This window comes from Capsicum annuum, chromosome 10 (assembly GCF_002878395.1).
Source record: "Capsicum annuum cultivar UCD-10X-F1 chromosome 10, UCD10Xv1.1, whole genome shotgun sequence".
In the NCBI taxonomy this organism is placed as follows: Eukaryota; Viridiplantae; Streptophyta; class Magnoliopsida; order Solanales; family Solanaceae; genus Capsicum; species Capsicum annuum.
The window spans coordinates 166967636-166978695 of record NC_061120.1 but is presented as its reverse complement, the minus strand read 5'-3'; positions in this window follow the sequence as shown (position 1 = coordinate 166978695).

Sequence of the window (11060 nt, the reverse complement as noted above, 5' to 3'; positions counted from 1 at the left end):
CAAAGGGTTATATGCATTAAAAATGCTGACTAATATGAACGTAAGAATATATACATGCATACATAACTGTAACTAAACTCGTGGAGATACTAACTACTGAGTCTGAATACTGACAACATACGTGTACTGATACTGAGATACTGAATAGATGAATGACTATTTCTGACAGTTCAAATTATGAAAAACTGGTCTGGTCGACTGTGTCTGAGAGTCCTAAAGCTGAATACTGATATCATGAATTCTAATAACTGATGTGACTGATACATGAGTCCAAAAAACTGATATAACTGATAGCATAAGTGACTGTATCTGACAGTCCATAAATCTGAAGGAACTATCTGAATTCCATCCTATTTTTTAGTTGACTGTATCTGACATTCCTAAAATATGAAGAACTATCTGAGTTCTTTTATTGAGACTGGGTGACTGTAGCTGACAATCCTAAAATCTATAACTGAAACTATGGGAGGTAGTTGGTTAACTAAGATACCCTATATATGCAATAATAGCTGAGCTGGGGTCCAATTTGTGCCCTAATTGGAAGGGTGTCAATACCACGTCACTGGTAAGGACAGCTGTGAGTGACCCTTATCTGGTAGGTACTCAAATGAGAATGGTGGAAACCCTCAATTGACAAGTTAAGCCACCTCATCAACCCTAATTTTGTAGGTTAATATGTCTCAACCTACACTGGTTATGTAGTTCTGGAACATAAGGAAGACTGCTAAGAATCACTCCCTGAACTGGTAGGTGAGTTCCTATCCTTGGGTTTATTTGGTGCTAACTTCTACTCCCATTTGAAGGATACTGAACTGAATAACTAAGATGAACTGAATAACTGCACTGAACTAATTAGCTGAACTGATACTAGTGGTATTAATTAGGGGAGCTAAACTGAGTTTACTGAATTTCGATCACTAACAAAATATACTGAGTTTTGAGGACCGATTGAGAGTAATAAAGTTACTAAAATCACTAGGAATACAACTGGGACTGAGATCACTGAGATTACTGAGTACTGAAGTTACAGAACTACTGAACTACTGAGATTTCTGAGTTTTCCTGAGTCACATGACTATTTGAATTCTATAATACATGGCTTGACTGAGAGTATCATGATAACATGACATGGCTTTAGGCACACAACTATATTTTAGATTATGAATACCCCCAGGACTCGATGGAATAAAACTGATACAACATGACTGACTTGATCATAAGATTGGAGTCCACAATTCATATTGTCATAAGTAGGGGATATTATACTTCATGTAGTTCTTCAACATCTTAAGCATGGTAGGGAGTGCATGGATATATTTCATGTACACTTTGTATATCTCCATCATCATACATGCTTTATACCACAATAATAGCAATACATCAATAGCATGGAATTTATATTGAAGTATATATCTTACATGGACTTGTAATTTAGATATCATGGAACTATGTAAACATGAATTTCTAACATCCTAAGCATTTTATCAAACACCTTGCATGCACTCTTTAAGGAATAGGTGTGCTTATCAATTGGGAAATCTTAATCCATCCAAAATTCATGGGTTTCAACTAACCTATTACATGCTTCATGAAAAACGCATCAAGATACAACCTTGAATCCAAACAACAATCATCAACATGAATATAGTCATAACACAACAAGGAAATCACAATTTATAATTTAAAAGATAATTCTTGAGCTCCATGGATGAAATGGACCCATGGATGAACAATATGCATACCTTAGATTAAGAATTCGTGAAGATTAACAGTGAAATTTTCTTGAAATAGACTCTTCTATGAAAACCCTAGGGCTTGTTCTTGAGAGTTTTGATCCTGAGAGGACACCCTAATCTTGTGGTTGAGAATGTATGAGAGAGCTTTTTGAGATGTTTAACTAAAAAGAATAGAATATAATACACTTATTGAAGGTTATAAGTTGTGGGAAGTGAAGGAAAAAGATCAAAATACCCTTACTAAAACGTCCCTCAAGTTCTAGAAAGAAAAGCTGACGACATTCATGACAAGGCGTCAAAAATGTGAAAGGCCATCAAAAATATCATCACACAGAAGCTGGTTTATGCCTAAGGCTGACGACCATTTTGACAAGGCGTCACAAATGTGATAGGCCATCAAAATTGTCGTCACACAGTTGCCAGCCCGACGTGCTGGAGTAAAATTGCCATAACTCCCTACTCCGATATCAGATTTAGGAGAAATTGGTATCGTTGCAAAGATAATTCAAAGATCTTTCATTTGATATATAGTAACCGCCCAAATCATCATAAACAATGATTTATGGTCGATTGAATTTGACCTAAGTTTTGATGCTCACTAAAACTTGGACGATAGGAAAGCTTTCAACTTGTACTTGAGTTAGGGGACCTATATAATCTAAATTCATGCTCAAATAGATTCCCATGCTACAAAATTGATTAAAACACTAAATTTACATAGGATTCAAGGTTTTTGAAACATCGACGCATAGGAATGACGAATTTTCATTGTAGTCCAAAATGTGGGGTATTATAATATCTTCCCCTTGGGAACATTCATTCTCGAATGAGAATGATTGAGATGGAAGAAAATATCAAATGAAGTACGTACAATATATACACTACTGAAACATGGTTTTGAGACTAACATGACTGATAAGCTGAGTACATCATACTGAACATGCATATCTGATGCATGAGTAACTGATTCATGAATGAACAACTGAGTGTTCTGATGAACTGAGTTTCGCATATTAAGAATGCATATCTGATGCCTAATTGATGAGCTGAATCCATGCATATCTGATACATGATTATATGAATGACATGATACATGAATGCATGATAGAAAGTACTGATAAGCTAATCACGCATATCCGATGCATGAGTATATGACTAAATGGGCTCAAGAACATGCGGCTGAACATGCAATGGTAAAGGTACCAAGTTTGAACTGAAAACTAAGCATGGAACTGAATACCAAGTCTGTACTAAATTTTTAACATGAAGATGAATAATATTAAAGAGAACTGTTACCTTAAATGGAAACTCTAATGAATCCTGAGATCATTTACTAAATATGCATGAGTGGAAATATGAGAACATAACTGAATTTGGAACGTGATACATGAACTGAACTAAGTAATTGAGTACATGTCCTACGACTGAGTTTTGAAGCTAGAGGGCCGGCTCATAAGTAACACTTCCTTCAAGATAGATTCATTAAAGAAAACGACATATTTAAATCATGGAAGTTTGGGGGCTATAGTGTATCTCCCCCTTGGGACACTATGTTCCTTGAAGGATACTGGACTGACCTTGCTGAGATATTGAGGAAGTTGAGGTGATGGACAATGCACCTAGGTATGAAATCGTGATTAATTATCTGAGATCTAAAACTGAAGTGTGATGCACGAATGCATAGACATACTGACTTATCTGATTAACTGAGTAACTGGTAACTAAACACTGGGTATGCAAGACTGAATTGTACTTAATCTGAGTAGTTGGGATAAGGCCATAAAGTATTATGCATATGAGAAGGGACTGACTGGGTAACATGAGGTAACTGATCATGGATTTCATGAAATATATATTGTCTAAAAATGCAGGACCAAACTTATTACATGATTTGGAAACATTCCATAGACTGAGGTATTGAAATACCTATAACTGAGTAGCAGATAACTGTACGCTATGGTCAAGTAAGTTTAAAACTAAACTAAAATTTTAAGCTGAATACTGATTTGAAGCTGACATTAGTCAAGGATCTAAATATACATTCACACTCTGAATTTTTTTTCCAATTTCTAAGTACTACCTCTTGCTAGCCCTTTGCTTACATACTAACAGGATATTAAAGCCTATCTTCGTATCTACAGCCTCATATAAAACATGCATGCAATAATCTGCTCATAACATAAAACATTAACTCACTCCCATCTAAGAAATTTCTCAACACTACACTATTCTAATAAAGAGAGCTCATGAAGGGTTAAATCAGGAGAACCTGAAACATGAATGGATACTGACTGAACTTGACACATGACTGAAACCTGAGGAATAGAATATCAATAACATGGATTTACCAAAAGGGTCTGAACTGAGTACACTGGGGAGCATGATACGTGTACACTGAGTGACCTGAGTCTAGAATTTCTGAGTTTATGGAATATGATTTGTAACACTGAGTGATCTAGAACTAAACTTCCTATACTGGGAACTGAAAGCACACATAATTCTATGGAATACATGTGAACATAAGCTATATCAATGGAATCTGAGACATGAAGCATGCATAGGCACTATGCTGACTGAAGTACGAAGCTTTACACTGAGATAAGGATAGGTCGAGAATCGCCTTCCCTAATTGTTTTTCTATACATACTGGCACTACTACTGGAAATCTGAGAGCCTGACTTGGTTACTTGATCTATCATCTCTCCCTTATCTTTAAGCCATCATCATAAGTCTATGAACACTAAACTAATCTCTGAACTGCATTAAAATCATCATCATCATATACTTACACTCTGATCAACACATGCTCGCCTTACTAAACATATCATCTACCTTTGTTTCCATACATACTACTAATATCACATTCATTTCTTCATGCTTAATTTCAAGTCAATAAATTTAAATTTCTAACTCATATTGTTCAAGCCTACTGATTCATTATAGCATAACTATCCCCATGAATACATAATCTATTCAATCTAGATATCATATCCTAACTTGTCTACTGCTAAACTTCTAGGTTCATACTTCTAACTCTGGGTCACAATCTATCATAGGATTTTGAGAAGTGATCTGATGGAATTTCTAAATCTAGGTTCGAGAATGAGTTTTCATGATCATGAATGACATCCGTACAACTTTGGAACATAACTTAACTGATGGGATACTATCTGAGAAAGCCTTATCTTTAGGACTTGAGCTTCGCTATTTCTATTACCTTAAAAGTAAGGTGGAATTAACATGAGTGAAGCATTATGAGAATCTACATGAGTTTCTTAGAGAACCTTGCTATAGCACGATCTGAGATATGAAAGAGGGGAAACTATTTCTAAAACATCTCATAGCCTCCTGCACATAAGTGTGGAGCACAACACACGCATGTACAAGACTCTACTAGATGTAACTTTCAGACTTCCTAGGGCTCTATTGAACCTTAGGCTCTGAGACCAAGTTTGTAACACCCCAATTTTTTGAACCGAAATATTATACGGTGGTCATGACCCCAAAAGACCATAAACTAACCCATGACTGATATCTATACCTGTACACTGCATAATATAATATGAAAATACAGAAATATGTACTGAATAGCCATAAGGTTCAAATCTAAATAAAAATAATATCATCCTCAAATGGATGAGGACTCACTGCAACTCTACGATTGGAATTCTACTGCTGATCTGGAACACGTGCCTCTGAACCTATGGTGTAACATAAGAGAAAGCACCATAGCACAAATGCGTCAGTACGTCTGAATATACCGAGTATACGAGTGAGGTAGACTAAATGCAAAGGGTTATATGTATGAACAATGTTGACTAATATGAACGTGAGAATATATACATATATACGTAACTGTAACTAAACTCGTGGAGATACTGACTACTGAGTCTGAATACTGAAACATGAGTGTACAAATACTAAGATACTGAATTGATGAATGACTATTCTAATAGTTTGAATTATGAAGAACTAGTCTGGTTGACTATGTTTGATAGTCCTAAAACTGAATACTGATATCATGAATTCTGTTAACTGATATGACTGATACATGAGTTTAGAGAACTGATAGCATAAGTGACTGTATTTGATAGTTTATAAATCTAAAGGAACTTTCTGAGTTCTATTCTATTTCTGAGTTGACTGTATTTGACAATCCTAAAATCTGAAGAACTATCTGAGTTTCTTTACTGAGACTGGGTGACTGTAGGAGACAGTCCTAAAATCTGTAACTAAAACTATGGGAGGTAGATAACCAACATGCCCTATATATGCTATAACAGCTAAGCTGGTGTCCAATCTATGCCCTGATTGGAAGGGTGTCAATACCACACTACTAGTAAGGACAGCTGTAAGTAACCCTTATCTGGCAAGTACTCTAATGAGAATGGTGGGAACCCTAAATTGACCGGTTATGACACCTTATCAACCCTAATCTGATAGGTTAATATGTCTCAACCTATGCTGGTTACGTAGTTCTAAAACACAAGGATGACTGTTAAGAATCACACCCTAAACTGGTAGGTGAGCTCCCATCCTTGGGTTCACTTGGTGCTAACTTATCCTCCCATTTGAAGGACACTGAACTGAATAACTAAGCTGAACTAAATAACTGAACTGAACTAATTAGCTAAATTGACACTAGTGGTATTGTTTAGCGGAGCTAAATTGATTTTACTGAATTCCGATGACTAATGAAATGTACTGAGTTCTGAGGACTAATTGAGAGTACTGAAGTTATTGAGCTTGCTAGGAATACTGTTGTTACTGAGATTACTGAGTACTGAGGTTATTGAACTACTGAGATTGCTGAGATTTCTGAGTTTTCCTGAGTCACATGAATAACTGAATACTATAGACCATGCCTTGACTGAGAGTATCGTGATAACATGACATGTCTCTAGGTACACAACTATATTTTTGGGTACGAATAACCCCAGGAATCGATGAAAGGAAACTGACACAACATGACTGACTTAATCATAAGATTGGAGTCCACAATTCACTTTGTGATAAGTAGGGGATATTATACTTCATGTAGTTCTTTAACATCTTAAGCATTGTAGGAAGTGTATGGATATATTTCATGTACATATTGTATATCTCCATCATCATACATGCTTCATACCACAAAAATAGCAACACATCAATAGCATGGAATTTATATTGAAGTTTATAGCTAAAATGGACTTGTCATTTAGATATCATGGAACCATGTAAACATGAATTTCTAGCAGCCTAAGAATTTTATCAAACACCTTGCATGCACTCTTTAAGGCATAGGTGTGCTTATCAATTTGGCAATCTTAATCCATCCAAAATTAATGGGTTTCAACTAACATGTTCACATGCTTCATGAAAAACACATCAAGATACAACCTCGAATCCAAACAACAATCATCAATATGAATATAGTCATAACACAACAAGAAAATCGCAATTTATAATTTAAAAGATAATTCTTGAGCTCCATGGATGAATGGACCCATGGATGAATAATACGCATACCTTAGATTAAGAATTTGTGAAGCTTGATGGAGAAGTTTTGATCTTGAGAGGAAACCCTAATCTTGTGGTTGAGAGTGTATGAGAGAGATTTTTGAGATGTTTAACTAAAAATAATGGAATATAATACGCTCCTTGAGGGTTATAAGTCATGGGAAGTTAAGGAGAAGGACCAAAATACCCTTACTAAAATGTCCCTCAAGTTTTGGAAAGAAAAGATGATGACACTTGTGACAAGATGTCAAAAATGTGACAGGCCGTAAAAAATGTCATCACACAGAAGCTAGTTTCTGCCTAAGGCTGACGACCATTTTGACAAGGCGTCACAAATGTGACAGGCCATCAAAATTGTCGTCACACAGTTGCCAACCTGACATGCTGGAGTAAAATGGATATAACTCCTTGATCTGATATTGGATTTATGCGAAATTGGTATCATTGGAAAAATAATTTTAAGATATTCCATTTGATATATAGTAAGCCACCTAGTTCATCATATAAAATGAGTTATGGTCAATTGAAGTTGACCCAAGTTTTGACACTCACTAAAACTTGAACGATAGGAAAGCTTTCAACTTGTACTTGAGTTACGGGACCTATATGATCTAAATTCATGCTCAAATAGATTCCTACACTGCAAAATTAATGAACACACTAAATTTACATAGGATTCGAGGCTTTTGAAACATCTACGCATAGGAATGATGGATTTTCATTATAGTCCAAAATGTAGGGTATTACACTACTACTGCTACTGGATACGCTAAACTATCTAAGTGCGATTAGGAAACTAAACATCTAAACCTATGATATAAGACATCATATCATAAAAAAGAGTACACAGTTAGTACTTTTAATGTACTAGTATATGAGATAAGGTCTGGCTAAAATGCATGGGGTACTGTGCACATGAGATAAGGGCTAACTAAACATCATGAAATAACTGAGAATGAATGCATGAAAAACTGTAATATCTGAGAATGCAAGACCAAGCATACACATATTTCTAAAATAATCTAGAAACTAAAGAACTGAAATCTGTATAACTGAATAACTATAAATCTTTATGTTTTGGTCAAGCAAACTTGAACTGGATATATATACTGAATACTGTACTAATACAATGGTAGGTGTTATCTAACCGATATGCCCTAATCTGAGCTAGTCACTAATCTAAGCTAATCAGGGTCCAACCTGTAACCCTAGTTGGAATGGTGTTAGTACTATTGTAATACCCATAATTTTTCCTAGCTTAATTTCACTCCTAGAATGTCAAAGGTTATCTTCAAAGATAAATAAATTTTATTACATAAATAATTTTCTAGATTTAGACCTCCATTGAGAAAGAAAATTGAATTAACTTTTTATCAATACAAATTTTGTCCAAATTCGACACTCGGTTGAAAAGTTATGGCAATTTTAGTAAAGCAATGTACCATCTAGGCAATCACCATGTCGCGGTAAGGGATAAATTACGAATTGTCATATTCCAGTTGACAACCACAATTAGCTCATGTCGTGGCAGAGTCCAATTTCCCATTTGTGAAATTTCAGTGGGCCAATGCAATTGTACCGTGTCGTGTTGATGGCCCAAATAAAAATTCAGTAGAGCATCGCAATATCTTAGCACCACGGAGAACATCCAGGTCCTAGTTGTCTAATTCTAGTGAGCCACCGCGATAGTGGCGCATCGCGGTGGCAAGTCAATTTTAAAAAAATAATTTATTCCAGTTCTGATTAAAAGTTTAAAAGGGTACTTTGGTCAATTCCCAAGCCCCCAATTCATCCAAAACAAGGGATTAAATCCATTCTAAGCACTTTATGCTTATTTTCATCCTTTCTCTCTCAGAGAAAACCCTAGATCTCAAAAGCTTCTTATCCAAGAAATAAAATTCCTCCATTGTTTCTCCAAGAAAGCTTAAAATTACGGATTTCCAAGATAGGATAATCAATAACTCATCTTCAAGAACTCAAATAGGAATCCAAAATTCAAGATTCTTCATCTAATCGTCTACCAAGGTATGTGGGGTTTATGAATAAGGATCCTCTTTCATCCTTGTACCTTAAACTAAATTTTTATATCAAATTTATATGATTTTCTATTAAATTACATGAGATTTGAATTAGGGTTCATACCCATTATTTCTAATGGCAAGATTATGAGATTTCAAGTGTTTTAGAAGTTGAATTACTTGACTATTTTTATATTTTCATGCCTATTGCAGTAATTTCCAGATTTTGAGATGAATTATCATTGTTTTCATTATCAAGCATGATTATTATGATGTTTTAATATGAGTCTGATGCATGGGTTAATATTCCTAGATTAAACATTATTATTTCAAGAAAGATTATGCTTTAAGCATCAAATGATTACTTTATTTTAAGATTTTCAAAAAGCCTTGATCTTTTGATCCTCAAATAAGATTTGGAATCATCTTTACAGATTTATGATAGATTTTAGAAATTGGAATAGTTTTATTCACAGATTGAATTAGATCAATGCATAATTGGTTCCGTAATAACCCTTATGCTAGCTTTTAAAGTGGATTTCCCATAGAATGAGCATACAAATTAAAAAGGGAGTAGTATTTATCACCGAGATGGAAGTATGGGATTAGTAAGCGTTATCTTCCATAAAACTACGTAGCCAACCTAGGTACAGATTATCAGATTATTCCTATTTCTATATGGATGACAGTTACAAATGTGATCACTTAGCTCAGGTTATACTCCTTGGCAAGAGCATGACACCTCTCCCCACCGTGAGGTTTTTCCCTTAGGGAACAAGATGTTGGACTCCATGTTAGCTCACATGGTTTATGTAGGTTAGAAAAACCTCCCTAATAGTAAATACTTTCAAAAAAGTATAGCAGAAAAGCGTTTAGAAAACTAAGTGTAAAGACTCACAATTTTCTTTAGTTTTGCTTTACAGAAAGATGATAGTTACAAATTTAAGCTTTCAGATTTTAGATATAGAAGTGAGCTATTTCTTTTTACACTTTGATAGTATGATTTACAGATAGAACATTAGTACAGCTTTCAGAACTAAATGTTATGACTCACTAGATTTATAAAGTATGATTTGCTTCTTATTATTTTCGATTTTTAGTATATTAGCTATTCCAGCTTATGTGAGTCATTTACATTTAGCATATATTGTTTTATAAATTATGATAATGAGATGATATTTTACTTATGCATTTCATCCTATATACTCAGTACATCCTCAAAGTACTGATCCACATATATGTTTATGTGATACATTGTCTCATAATGTAGGTTCAATTGCTCAGTTTTAGCAGTGAGAGTGATTTTCAAGAATCTCCATCTACATCCCTATAGTTGGTGAGTCCTCATAGTTCAGGGACTTAGTCATTCAGATTCTCAGTTTATCAGTTTAGATAATTCAGTACTTTCAAAAATTTTGCGTTAGCTGGGGTTTGACCAGTGACTCTCTAGATATTAGTAGTAGAGGATTGTCAAACTGCTAGATATGATTCAAATTATTCAATTTTGATTGTTTAAACTCTTAAGTCTATTATTTTAGATGTTATGATTTAGATATTCTCAGTTAGCTCAGACTGATTTCTATATTTAGTATGATTTTATAACTATATTTCTGCTATTATGAGATTCAGAATTAGTAGAAGGAAGACATGGTTAGCTTAAGGCTATTCGTAGTCTTAAGCACCATGTGTCATCTTAGGACTAGGTTTCAGGGTGTTACAAACTTGGTATTAGGTCCTAAGGTTTTTAAGAGCTGTAGGGAGTCAGAAAAGCCATGATACTTAGAGTATTGATCATGGGTGTGAAGCG